Source organism: Protopterus annectens, chromosome 14.part0 (assembly GCF_019279795.1).
Source record: "Protopterus annectens isolate FY-2018-M chromosome 14.part0, PAN1.0, whole genome shotgun sequence".
NCBI lineage: Eukaryota > Metazoa > Chordata > Ceratodontiformes > Protopteridae > Protopterus > Protopterus annectens.
In genome coordinates, this window is record NC_056748.1 from 371351282 (window position 1) to 371367202 (window position 15921).

The window sequence follows — 15921 nt, forward strand, 5'->3', positions numbered from 1 at the left end:
CCATGACCCTCTCCTTGTTCAGCCTGGTGAGCGGGACGTCAGGTGCCTGACGATAGAGTCACCTATTGCAAGTGTATCAGGTGTGTTGTTCAGTCTTAAGGGCTGTGACTGTTCGGCATACTGGCTTTGTGAGATATGTGTTGCACGTGTTTTCATATGTTGTTGTACTGTTGCAGTTATTAAATAGTACTGTTGTAGTAAGCAGTGTTACCCACACTATGGTATGCAGATAAAATGTGTATGAAGTGCTGTATAACAATGTTGGAAGTGCAAACAGGCCAGTCATATTAGACTAAATACATTGCAAAGCCTCACAACAATTGCCTGATAGCATAGTGTACAGTGATCTTAACTGTAATGCTTTTGTCACACCCATTAGGGCTTTGGATCCCAGGAGCGCCAGTGAGTTGTATGCATAATCATTCCACACAACTGCACAGTTTGTTAGAATGTTCAGAGAGAAAGCTGTATGCATATATACACTTAACAACTGTACAGATTATGCTGGAATGCTCAAATAGAAAGTGGTATGCATATTCATATCCCTCAACTGTTCCAATCTGCCCAGTCAACTGTTCCAATCTGCTGAGTATGTCCTGATAAATGGCCCACATAACCTGCCTTTTGCCCTGTTCCCCTGACAAATTAGTGTGATGATCCAAGAAATATAGGCAGCTGTAAATGACATATAACTGATAGACAGACTTGTACATAGTCAGAGAATGTACATGTAAACATACCTGTCATCCCAGCATCTCACCCAAAGTGTATGACAGCAGTCAGCAGTCTCAAAACATGTTGCATTACACCTGCATCTTGTCAAGCCTATACGTAAGACACAGGTCCAGTACATACTAATCAACAAACATACCATTGTACAATATAGCGCCATTGGGTAGTGTAATAATACATGTAAGGGACAGACCACTGTAGTGACTATGAATGTTGTGAAAACTACATGGATTTATTACTTGTTAATTGAACTCTCTCTCTCTCACCCCTACCATATGTGCAAAAATAACCAATTTACACAACTCATTTGGTATGTCTACACTCCTAACCTTTGTTGGGACATATGTTCTATTGGTTTATAAATATTCACATCTGTTTCTATGCATGTGCCATATTAAAATACCACCATATTGGTGTCCTGTTTCCATCAGTGAAACCTGCATGTTGTTGTAATGGCCACTGTTTACCCATATATGCATGTGTTCTGCCTGCTGTGCAACTATTTTATATATGGTGCCCTGGGTAATGGGAATACCTATACATGCTGTTATAACTAATTGTGAATGCTGTTGACTATTACTAACCCATATCTGCCTTAAACATGCTACAACGTAGCTTGTATGGGAAGGCCGGTCCCAGCGGACCCACCTGTCCCACCTCAGCTGGCCATGGCACTGAGCACCAGCACATCTGGGACCCAGCCTGGGACCTCCTCGTCCATTGTCCTGCACCACCTTTGGGTGGAACTGCTGCAGGGGATGGGGCTTGGCTCCACCCCGGGAGCAGACAGGAACCTGTCACCTATGGTACGGTCTGGACCGTGGTGCGTAGGGAGCTCAACAGGGAGATTCGGGACCGCCTATGCCAGCTTGAGGGTGGAGTGGCGCAACTAGAGGGTGAGCCTGCCTCTCCTACACAGCTCCCAGCACAGCCACATTCTGGGCTGTGAAGGTGCAGTGGTGACTGCCCATGGGTGGGGACCTCAGTCCCACTGTATCCATTTGTGGGCTCATGGGCTTGTGACTTCCAAACACCCTTCCCCATCCAAGGTGCCCCCCCACATGTGTCATATACCGCTCCTGTATGCATCTTGTTTGTCTTGTCTGTCATCCTACCCAACCTATCCTCCCTGATCATACCTACTCTCCTTCTCCAACATCCCACTCTCGCCTAAAAGTAAAAGAAAAAAAGGGCAATCTGTTCCCGCAAAAAACGCACGCCCCATACATAGCTGTCCATTTCACACACGTGTCCACTGGACACATGTAAACATTTCTAATTGGCATCGCAACATACTATTGTTGTCCTCTCCCCTCCTCAGGATTGTGAGTGTCCAAATGTACCACCAAATTTATTGCATATGCACAGCCGTTGCTGTAGAAGAAATAGACAGCTATGGACCTTACCTACACCCTTCCTGCACATCCCTAGCTACCTTGCCTACTGTCTTTCCCTCTGTGCCCCTTTTTCACCACTTTCCTATCACCCCTTTTTTCTTTTCTTTTAAAGAAATTAGCATGGGGGTAAGTGGGAGCACTTTTAAGCAGCAGTGAGCAGGTTACAGCCTGTTTGCGCGGGGGTAAGCACTGCCTACACAGGTTAAGCAATCAAGAAGGTAACTGAGTGTAAGGAACTGTAAACAAAAGTAACCACAGTTTACCGTCACGCAAACCCATGTACACCCACTCACAACTGCTTAAAAGTGCCTTAATCACTCAGTATCCATGGCCCTTCTTCTGCCCAGCAACAAAATAAATGGCCTCTGCAAGGCTCGAAACCAGGACCTTACACATCACAGCCAATGTGATTTATCACTAAGCCATGGCAGATATACAGACATCGGCTGTTATCACAAACATAACATCCAGCACAGTCATTCAACAGTATAGGAAATGTATTTCATTATGTAGATGTACCTGTGTGTGATTATGTCCAGATATATATACATACATAGATAGATACAGCTATATCAAGAACATATCATGTGACAACAAGCAGTAAAAAAGAATGAAAAGGGAAACACCAGCAACTCCTGTATTATGTAGTGGTGTTGTCCTATGTAATATCAAGACTCCCTCAGACAGACATGTGTCATTAATATATGCCAACATTTGTACATTGCCCAAATACATTACTTTGAGCATTTCATTTACATTAACAAAACAGTTCCTGTCCAATCATTATGTGAGAACAGTACTCTTGCAAGGTGCTGTGTGCAACATCATCATCATTAAAAAGTTAAATGGGGTAACTATAGAGGGACCGGTAGTGTCGTGTGTACAATGGGGTCATCTGCATCACGTGTACCTGGAACCTTTAGGAGTCATGTGCATACCAGGATCGTGTGCCTGAGAGAGGGGTGAGGACAACAGTAGTATGTTGTGATGCAAGTTAAAAAGGTTACATGTGTCCAGTTGACACGTGTGTGAAATGGACAGCTATGTATGGGGCAAATGTTGTTCTGGGAACAGATTGGCCTTTTGTTTCCATTTTCATAAAGTGAGAGTGGGATGTTGGGGAAGGAGAGTAGGTATGCTCGTGGAGGATAGGTTGGGTAGGATGACAGACAAGACAGCATACAAGGGTGGTATATGACACATGTGGGGGGATACACCTTGGATGGGGAGGGGTGTTTGGCAGTCACAAGCCCATGAGCCCCCAAATGGAAACAGTGGGATGGAGGTCCTCACCCATGGGCAGCCACCACTGCACCTTCACAGCCACAAATGTGGCTGTGCTGGGGGTTGTCTAGGAGGGGCAGGCTCACCCTCTAAATGTGACACTTTGCCCTTGAGCTGGCGTAGCTGGCCTCAAAACCTCTTATTGAGCCCCCTATGCACCATGGCCTGGACTGTACAATGTCTGACAATTTCCTGTCTGGACCTGCTCCCAGGGGGGCAGGCCCCATCCTCAGTGGCAGTTCCAACAGAAGGTGGTGCAGCAGAGGTGGAGGTCCAATGCTGGGCCCCAGATGTGCTGGTGCCCGGTGCCATGGCCAGCTGAAGTGGGACAGGTGGTTTCGCCGGGACCTCCAATCCCATACAGCCTATGGGGTTGCAGTTTTAACACAGATAAGGCTTAGTAATAGTCAACAGCATTCAAGATTACTTATAACATCATGCATAGATATTATCATCAACCCAAGACAACAGATGTCATACATTTGCAGAGGGAGCACAACACATGCATATATACTGCCTGACATCTGTCCAAAGCATAGATGACTTGTGACTGCAGCTATGTACAGTGGCCCACTATTGGCATGTCACTGTGATAACTTCAGACAGTGACTGTCATACCACTGTTTCATGTGACGTATGTCCAATCAGGGATGCAATGGCAGTAACTCTCATCACTGTCACTGTATACTGACTGCAATCCTCACACTATGCTTCTGCAGTTCACAGATGTGTGTTCTGTGAGTAACACAAGGAACAAATGGTTCCACACACTGACCAGTCCACAGATGACCCTACAGATGGGGGTTTCCTCACAAACAGAGCACTGTCTTGTCAGTTATTAAAACATGCAGACTAGCCATTACCACACACAACTTGTTAAATTGGCAGTAGTCTGAATGAAGCATAGCTACACTTACATGGTGTAGTCATGTCTGGCACATCACCCTCCTATCTTTAGGCTATTTTCCACTGTGTATGTTGTTTGAGGAAAATCCAGATTTCATCTGTGATGCTGTTTACCAATCACTAGATCCAGGTTCCACTCACAGCGACTGTCATGGGCAAACACCAACATGATGTTCCTAGATATTGCACTATGTTTCCATGCAATTGGCTATGGGAATGTCACCACAGCTGTTCTATATGCAATCAGCTAGAGGAGGACTGCAATAGGTGCAGAGGCCATCACCTGATCATGACCATCACTTATAAACGTCAAGCTGCTGCTAAGCAGGTGTACATCTCCACATCCACCAGAGTGTGTGTGTGAGGGACTGACAGAGGCAAAGTACATCAGAGAAGGGTTGGGAGACTAAAACCAAAGCATTGTCTGTCACACACCTACCAGTACAGTGGTTCAAACCCCTGACTGACTAGTCATTACTATTACAAGTGCATGCAGTTACTCCATGTGCCACATAGCTGACACGTTGGTGTGCTGTAAGAACATATATGTGTGCTGGTGTGTGACATCTGCAACAGAGATATAGTAGACAGACATTAGGTGTAGCACACATGACTGTCCACATGAACAGATGTCATTGTCAACACAACCACACTCTCTAAGGGACACAGACACATTAGCACACTTTGGCAGGCTCACAAATACATTTCCTAACTACTTAGTTTGCCACACTATAGTAATGCACAGGTATTACATGCACCACAGGGGTTATCCTGAGGTTCTATGGGCTAGGGCATGTGAATGTGTCTGACATCAGTCAGTATGCCAATAGGAGTTATACTGGGTGTGACTGTGGTTGGGAACATCATACCCCACACGCAGACACAAGGTGCCAGTACTGACATGCATGTGTGCATTGCTTCATGGGTGTGTAGTGGTTGGCTGTGCAAGATGGCTGTACAAGGCTGGGTGAGGGGTAATCCTTAGCATCAGGCCACCTGACAATGGTCTGCAGTGTGGTTCAGGGGTGTAGTATCTGCAATGTCCCACACAGATGGGTATTGTATTAACTGCCCTGTCATCCTGGTTACCATTGTGTGTGACCATTGCTTTGCAGTGCATGCCATGTCTGTGTTTGATAGTCCTTGACATGGACATTGCCTGGGATGTACACATCCCACATTAATGTACAGTGACATGTTTAAGTGTACCTGGTTTGCCTGGCACATGTTGTGTACACAGACTGTTATCATCAGATGTGCCAATCCTGGCCTGGTGTGGCAGGACCTGCTAATAGACAACAGGTTGACCCTGCACCTGCATTGATAGCATGATACAGGTATTCCCTGGTGTCAGTGGCATCTGTCCATACAGGGCATGTGTGTAAGGCATTGTATGTCTTATCAACACAGTCTCTTGGCTGATTGAAATCTGTAATCCTCGTGAGGTGGACATTTTGACATATAATATAGCCACCATATAGGAAAACTACAAAAAAAACACTCCTCAACATGTCCAGTGGTTAGACACTCAGAGCCACCTCCACACAGGCTCTGTCAAACACACACACACACACACACACACACACACACACACACACACACACACACACACACACACACACACACACACACACACACACACACACACACACACCTGCCACATCTTGGAATCGAACTCCTACCTAACTAGTTTATCACACTACAGCAGTTATAGCACGCGCTATGGAGATTACTGGGCTACCCCATCCCCAAAGATGTATTTCACAAAGAATGACATCAGCAGGGTTACCAAAGTAGGGCAATTTGAATTTTCTGCAAATGAATAGGCCAAAATGCATTGCTCACAAAACAGACAGTGAGACACACACAACACATCCACAACTGACATGTGTGGGTATAGAACCCATGATCAAGATCTATACCACACTACTGCATGGAGAAGTTATAGGATGCACCATGAGGATTACTAGGGAACTCATTCCCCAGAGGTGTATTTGACAAGGAATGACATCAGCAGGATCACCAATGTAGGGCATTGTAAATGTCCTGTGAGTGAGTAGGCTATAACGCACTGCTCCCTACACAGGGATTGAAACACACAGAAAACATACATAACTGCCATGGTTGTGGATGGAAACCTACCACAGTTTTAAATCACACTCCAGCAGTACGCAGTTACCCAACGTGCTACAGAGATTACTGGGTTACAGCAGGCCCAGAGGTGTATTTCTAGGTGGGTGACATCAGCACCCTTGCCAAAAGCTGAGTATGTGAATTGTATGGAGTGTGCATACTCTAAAAAGCATTGTTCCCTTCTCAGGCAGACACACACACACACACACACACACACACACACACACACACACACACACACACACACACACACACTTGGCAAGTCTAGGATTAGAGCACCTACCAAACTAGTTTATCACACTACAGCATTGCACAGTTATAGGATGCGCTACAGAAATTACTGGGTTACAGCAGTTCCAGAGGTGTATTTCTAGGTGAGTGACATCAGCACCCTTGCCAAAGTTGAGTATGTGAATTTTAAGGAGTGTGCATACTCTAAAAAGCATTGTTCCCTTCTCAGGCAGACAGACACACTTACACAGTTGGCAAGTCTGGGATTAGAACACAGACCAAACTAGTTTATCACACTACAGTGTTACGCAGTTACAGGATGCACTACAGATATTACTGGGTTACAGCAGTCCCAGAGGTGTATGTCTAGGTGGGTGACATCAGCAGGATTGCCAAAGAAGGGCATTTAAGTGTACTGCGAGTTGTACATGTCTTTTACCTGTGTGTACCCGCTGCTTGCTGTCATGAAAACACATTTACACTTACAACTTCTTAGAAGTGTCTTATTCAGTCCTAAATGACATTATCAACAACCCCTGCAGGTCTTAAACCTTGGACCATGCACACCAAGGTCACTGGACTTACCACTAAGCCATCTGGGTTGTATACATGTTTCATGGTTTTTATAATACACATTTTACTACAGGTATTCCACAGTACTGAAAACAAATGGGGCAGTCACTTTGTGTACATATGTACAGTACCCTTGAATGTACTGTACTCTGTGAAACAACATAGACAAGTCTACATATGTACAACTGTTATAACTAAATACTAAATACATATATGCACTTACATGATGTGTATACACACACACACACACATAAATATATATATATATATATATATATATATATATATATATATATACATATACACAGACACAGCTATAGCCATATATATAAACATGTTTGAACACCCTTTGTGACACAGAAGGGTTCCAAAAGAATTAACATGTACACAAAACAGAGGCAACTCTTGTTTTATAACATTTAAACCTTAATCAGTTCACCAGAGAAGGGATGGTTGTTGTGTATGCCGAGTTTGGGGTGGGAAATGATGGCTAAGGAAGTATACCCTGGGGATTGTGGAGTTTGGGTGGGAGAATGATGGTTATGGACATACACCCCTGGGACCACATCTGTGTCACTGCTCAACAGGAAAATAACATATCCAACAGTAGTTGTTCTTGACTGTCTATTCTTTTCTATTCCTAACTATGTAATAATTTGTAGACTTCACTCACCACAGATAACTACCATGGCGTGCAGCATGTTAAAAGACATAACACATGTGTATGCCTGGCTACAGGGTAGTCACACACACACACACACAAACACACACACTTGCTAGTATTGTGCTTACAAGTCTTGCCTATGTAAAGGTAACTAGTAGAGTGGTATGCAGTTGGGGTATGTGCCACAGAACCCATACAATTGCACTTACTCTGATTCTGCTTCTGAGCTGGGTGACATCACAGGACTGATTACTTGCAGTGGTGTGGGGGGAAGAGGGTGGTTTAGCAGATGACAAGGATAAAGGCCAGTGCAAACAGTGATTTCTGCTATGGAAAGCAGTAAAACCCACTGTCATGACAGGATGCAGACACAAATATACACACACACAGTTGCCAGTGGTGGGATCAGAACTCCTGCCTATCTACAGATCATTATTACAGTACTACGCAGTTATGAGAAGCGACACAGAGATTACACATTTCAAGGCAGTCAGAATGCCCTTCTAAGATTGAGGACATCAACAGGGATACTGACAGTTAAGATGTACATAGCTGTAAACCTCTGTGTTTAAAGTAGGAGTCCATTACAACCTGTATGCACAAACAAGACACATCATCTGCAGGTAAGACATAGGTAGGCCTGAGAGGTATAGTTGTAGCACAACAAGCTCTGAACTGGAGTATGTCCATCTGTGGAATGGACAACTACTATCACTATACAGGGTTAAAGTGGTCATGCTCATACACATAGAATCACAGGAGTTGTTTGGATGCATTGACTCCAATTACACAAGGTCACAATGGGCATGCTCATACACTTAGTAGCACAGGGCTGTTTGGGATGCACTATGACTACATCTACACAAGGTTATACTGGGCATGCTCATACACTTAGAAACAAAGAGTTTGTTTGGATGCACTGTCTCACATTACACATGGTGGCAGTGGGTATGCTCATACACTTAGTAGCACAGGGCTGTTTGGGATGCACTCTGATTCTAACGACAGAAGGCCACAGTGTGCATGCTCATACACTTAGATGTACAGAACATGTTGCAATGGACTCCTATTGTAAACACACAGGTTTACAGCTATGTACATCTTAACTGTCAGTATATATGCACATCATACAGGTTTACTACCCGATACCTGTATGTGGCCCGTAAACAATATATCTGCATCTGTGCTGTGTGATACACATGCATACATGTACATGAAGTACTGCCATATATATATGCGAAGTATACACAATCATGCATGTGTGGAAGTGACAGACAATAGGTTAGCTGGGACACACAGGTGGATGCTAACTACAGCATGTGTCTCACACACACACACACACACACACACACACACACACACACACACACACACACACACACACACACACACACAGTTGCCAGTGGTGGGATCAGAACTCCTGCCTATCTACAGATCATTATTACAGTACTACGCAGTTACGAGAAGCGACACAGAGATTACACATTTCAAGGCAGTCAGAATGCCCTTCTAAGATTGAGGAAATCAACAGGGATACTGACAGTTAAGATGTACATAGCTGTAAACCTGTGTGTTTAAAGTAGGAGTCCATTACAACCTGTATGCACAAACAAGACACATCATCTGCAGGTAAGACATAGGTAGGCCTGAGAGGTATATTTGTAGCACAACAAGCCCTGAACTGGAGTATGTCCATCTGTGGAATGGACAACTACTATCACTATACAGGGTTACAGTGGTCATGCTCATACACATAGAATCACAGGAGTTGTTTGGATGCATTGACTCCAATTACACAAGGTCACAATGGGCATGCTCATACACTTAGTAGCACAGGGCTGTTTGGGATGCACTATGACTACAACTACACAAGGTTATACTGGGCATGCTCATACACTTAGAAACAAAGGGCTTGTTTGGATGCACTGTCTCACATTACACATGGTGGCAGTGGGTATGCTCATACACTTAGTAGCACAGGGCTGTTTGGGATGCACTCTGATTCTAACCACAGAAGGCCACAGTGTGCATGCTCATACACGTAGATGTACAGAACATGTTGCAATGGACTCCTATTGTAAACACACAGGTTTACAGCTATGTACATCTTAACTGTCAGTATATATGCACATCATACAGGTTTACTACCCGATACCTGTATGTGGCCCATAAAGGATATATCTGCATCTGTGCTGTGTGATACACATGCATACATGTACATGAAGTACTGCCATATATATATGTGAAGTATACACAATCATGCATGTGTGGAACTGACAGACAATAGGTTAGCTGGGACACACAGGTGGATGCTAACTACAGCATGTGTCACACACATTGCTGACCTGAAAGGCATACACTGATATCAGGTTGTGGACAGTGGCATTATACTTAGAAAAGTGGCATGTGAAAGCATAATATGTGAGCACCATTGTCTAATGGTACTGAGGTGCAGGTGTCAAGATGACCTCTCCTGGCTGTGTTAGTAGTTGTCATTATTAGCAGGACCGCTCCACTAAGCATATCAGACATTGGTCATCTACACAATGTCTGCTGCTGTCCGTCACCTTAATTGTAGCATTTGATACCAAGCACAATACTGCCACTCACAATGATGTCATGGTACGATTGGCAACTGCTTGACCAAAACAATGAGCCAATGTCCTGCTGTAATTATGATGTTGTCCAGTGTCTGGCATTTCGGGATGTCATGACTGAAAGAAGATATGCCTTTGCCACACAGCACATGCATCCATGATTCAAGGGAGTGTGGATAATACCTAGGTTGCATTTACCCATATAGTGGCATTCCAAGGCAAAAGTCCTAAACACAGAAGTAACACCCTGACACCTACAATACAATTGCTTTGGATGCTTATGCTAACCAGTGCTAAATGTGTGGCTTTCATAATTCATTTGCTCAATGTAGAACCTACAATGGGGCAATACTGACATCTATGCAGTGAGGAACACATGGCTGAAGGCTCTGTAGTGCACAATAGCACTACCACCATATAACTCAGATCCAGACATGTGGGCCATAACACTGGTATGGACCACTCCAGGTGGTGGAGTCCACATATTCATAAAGACTACTTACAAGTAAAGACCACTACTCTGACATAATTCATCACAGATGAGTCAGGTGCAGGTGACAGTGGCAAAAACTGCATTCTAGGTTGTATTCTCATATACATCCACCACCATGTCCTCAGACTACCAACACACATCCATACATGTGGTATGAAATAGTATGTTAGAACACCAAATAACCTGCGACTGGTGGACTGTACCTAGCCTTACATCAACTGTGCAAAGTACCCATGTACTGTGTTATGCAATGCAATAATACCACTGCTTGTAACCAGGTCAGTTGTACACATACCAGGGTCCCTCGGATGTTGTCAGCATTAACACAGTTGACTGCTGCTGTACACCAGTAAACAACACCCTCATGGTTGCATATGACCTAGATGTACCTGCCCTGGATATGTACATCCCACACTCATACAACATAAATGAAAATACCATAGCTGTTGTTGTCCTTTGTACATAGAGGTGGCTACATTCATTACACACATGCACATGGACAATAGGTCCATGGCTGCTGAATGCTAATAGTACATATGGTTTGATATCTATGTTGACAGAGGTAATATTCCATCTCTACTGGTCACCCATGACACCTATCATATCATACAGCAACCCATGTGGCATGTATGTCATTAGACATGTCCACCAAATGCAATGCCTACAAACATACCCAAATAACAGGATCATAGGACCTACACACATAGCCTGTATTGACAGATTCAGGGAAATACAGCTGTGCTCTGTATGTTTTTGAGTAGTTACATGTGATATGTCCATGACATGTACAGCCATGTGTGCCCACAGCTCCTACATATACCCCATGTCAACAATTTCAAGCCATGCATGTTGTGTACTGTCTGGACATTAACCTTATTACCACAATAGCCAGAATGTGCTGGGGTGAGATGTTTACAAGCCACAGACCTCACACATGCTTGAATAAGTGTAATGCCTAGCTCAAACAGAGCACATTGCTGGCACTCTTCAAGTTATCATGAGGTGTGTGTGGCAAATATGATGTGCTCACTGTTGACTATTACAGTGCCCTGGCTTCACAGTGGAACTGTCAACTAACAGTTTGTGGGATCATGACATGGAATATTGCTGTGTGTGTCTTGATGATGTGCTTTTGGCATAAATGTACACTTGGCTACTCAGTGAAGGTGGCTGTGTGTCCTACCAGTACATGAATACAGCATCCATTATGGTGTAATGCTCGGCTAGATTTCACACATGGTGTGGGGAAGGTGTGGAATGTATCCTCTTGACCTGCTAGTCCACTTATTGATGGAGACTGCATATGTGTACATGTATTGATGTGTGTTTAGATTCTATGCGTGTGCAGTGTCTGATGTTTGAAGGGGACTGTTGTCTTAGTACATCATGCAGTTGCAATGCAGCCTGAACATTGCCAACTGTATATGGTGATATGCTCAAAGTTCAGTAAGCTGTACTTTAGGTATGGACAGATGTTTGGACATAACTACTAAGTGGTGGGGCTACTTTGCAGATGAATGATTACTGAGGACAGCTCACAGGTGTGTTATAACCACTCCTACAATAACCTGTGTAACTGCTAAGCTATGGTTTTGTTAATTGAAGGGGAAGACACACAATGTAGAATGCAGTAAGGGTGACACTGAAGGCAAACCTCTTGACATCTGGAACAGTAACACCTCCCCTGTGCATATATTGTGCATATATCAGCACAGTTGGCAAAGGAAAGAGTCAGTACACTTTGTAGCACATGCGATAGTGCTGTCGCTCTGTAATACCTATCATGAGATAGGCAGGTTTTTGATTCACAGTACTGGCACGTGTGGGTGTGTGTGTGTCCATATATGTCACATATGGTGGGGAATACATCCCAAATGTTTTTCACTCTCCTGTACACTGTTGTAGACATATGTACAGAGTGAAGTGTAGAAAGCAAGACATAGGCAGGTGTTTGAATCACACACATGTCAAGTGTCTGTATGTGTGTGACATAAGTGTATATCTTTGTGAATGCCACAGTGTGTGTGTGTGTGTGTGTGTGTGTGTGTGTGTGTGTGTGTGTGTGTGTGTGTGTGTGTGTATGGCTGTCCGGTCCCTGGAGTGAGGCTGTATTTTACCATAGTGAAATGCTAAGTCCCCCTCCCCCCATCCACTCAATACAATCTAGTATCCCTGCTGATGTCATCAATCTTAGAAGGGCATTCTAACTGCCTGTAAACATGTGTGCCCTGGGGCGAGGCATGTTGTTACATAGCCCCCACCTGTTGCACCTTGTTCCCTAGTGATTGCATTTGCATGCTGTTTCACCCATATAATGATGTTGGTGAAGTGTCGGCGCACCTGCTGATAGGTACGATTGTGGCCGCCAACATCATTTACCCTCTTGCACAGTTCCTCCCTCTGGGCATCCCTCTGCTGTGCATGCTGTGGCACATGGCTGAAGAGTGTTACATGGTTGTCGAGGAGGTATGGAATGAGGACCTCATCCTCCAACTGGGTGTATGGTGGCAGCCTGGCACATGACATACCTGGAAGACATAATGATGGAGACAGGTCACAGTAACTCACAGAGACGTACAGAAGTACAGCTGAACATACATGTGTATCACATTTATTAAGATTACAAATATGTCTTTGCAAATCTACATGACACTAACACCACTGACATGTTTAATTCACACACATTTAACATGTACTGGTGATTTGATGTTATCACCATATATGTGTGTGTCAAGTGATGACATTGCTCATACTCCATGTGGATGTTGTCTTGATGTGGGCATGTCTGTTTGCCTGTACTTTTGTCTTTACCTATCAGCACATGCCTGGATGTGTTCACATTAATGCAATAGACCTTAATACTGCATATATGTCACATATATAGTCATATGCAGCCTTAAGGGACATGACCTGTGACCCTACAGACATGCTCAAGGAAAGTTTTACATGTATGTGTTTTGCCATATACATCTACATGACACTGTACAGCAGTTTAGCATCCTACCATGTATTACCTGTGTTGCACATGTAAAACACACGAGACAATGGCTAGCCTGATGGTATTTGCAATGTTGGATATCAACTATAGCATGTATGGTCATAGTGAACTAGTAGGCTATATGCCCTGGGCCATCTATGAGCCTAGGCTGAAAGGTTACCTCGCTGTAGCCAACAGACAGTTAAGTTTCAGTGGTCAGTTCAAGCAGTGCCGCAGAACTGATCCACAGGGTTACTTATATATTTGCCATGCGGTCATCACACCATGTCTCAAAGAGGGGCAATGTGCAGCTTTGCTGGACAGGGATGCATAATATGGCAGTAGTATGTAAAGTGTATGGGACAAGGATCTGTCAGGCATGTTGTGATCTTTGTACTAGAAAGGTGGATGTCCATGAAGTATGTGTTTATTTGAAATCAGAATGTGTAAGTGTAGCATGTCCAACATCTCTCTGTTGGACATGGCTTTATTCAGGGTAGGCATCATGCTACATAGTGGTTCTAGGGATTGGGAAGGCCAGTGTAGGCCAGCTGAACATGGCCAATAACCCTTAAAGAAAATATGTGATCTATTATGGGTCACTTGAGTGTTGAGCATGGCTGAACAATGATCTCTATATCCATGGATGGCACCCTGTCATGATTAGGGGTGCCACTTATGACTACCTGACTGGTGTGATGAAGTAACTATCAAAGGAAAGACTACTGTCCAGCTGCATCCCATACACACACAGTTTCCATTATGTTGACCGCTGCCTAGGTGGTAGTTCATGGGTACAGGGTTTTTAACATAGGGGATGACAATGCAATACTTAGCTGTCAGATTGTGGCCATACATCACACACCACAAATCTGACCCACAAAGGCCTTTCTGTATGTTGCCTGCAGCACTCATTGAGTCAACTATTGCTCCTAATTCATAGTCATTTGCAAACTTCAATAGGCAGATGCCTTCTGTGTTAGTCTGTGTGGTATAGATAACAATGAGGGGGAGTACCAGGAATTAACCCTGTATTACTGTAGCTGGCACTGGTTTGATGTGCGTGTATTAATCAGACACCTTCTGTAGTGTTGGTTCTGCCAGCAGTCCAGTTGCCAACCACTCCTGTGACATAGGAATATACACCTACTTTACTGAGTGTAGCTGGAACACAGTATGGGTGATGGTGTCCTAAGACCTAGCAAGGTCATAATATGCTGTGTGAATCAACCTTACTGTCATCTACATCTATACTGACTACATCAAATAAGTTGATCAATGTTCATGGCCTTACAGGCCAGACTTAGCAGGGTAGTAGTGCACTATTTCTCATTATCAGTGGTGTCTCCCCCCTTTGTGGGGTGTGATAACTGTTGCTGTGCACCATTCAGTGTGTACACAGCCTGACATGAAGCTATGATTGAACATGATGTGTATGTGGAGAGCAAATTGTTCTGACATTTGTGTAGGATACACCCTGGGATGTTGATAGGTCCCATGCAAGCTGTATGTATGGCTTTAGAGAGTGCAGCTTGTACCTGCATAGTTGTTATTACAGGGACTCTGTAGTGTACATGAATATATAAATATGTGTACCTGTTGTGGGGGAGGTGAGAGTGGGTTTAGGTTATCCAAGACCCTATCTGGATGAACAGGTGCTATTTCTGTAGGTGCAGTACTTCTCATGCCATAGTGCTGTGAAGCACGGCAGGTCTTGTTGTTGCCATTACGATTCATGACACAGCTATAGAATGCTCTGTGGTTGGCTTCATAATATGTGGCTGATTAGTTTCACAGTAGCTTTGTATGGTTTTATATGGTGTATCTGCATCTTACTGAGGCTGACCAGGGATCACCTCCACTCATGTGTGTTCACTCTTGCAACAGTTACTACCTTCTGTGGTACAGTTTAAGGCAGGGTACCACCAGTTTGC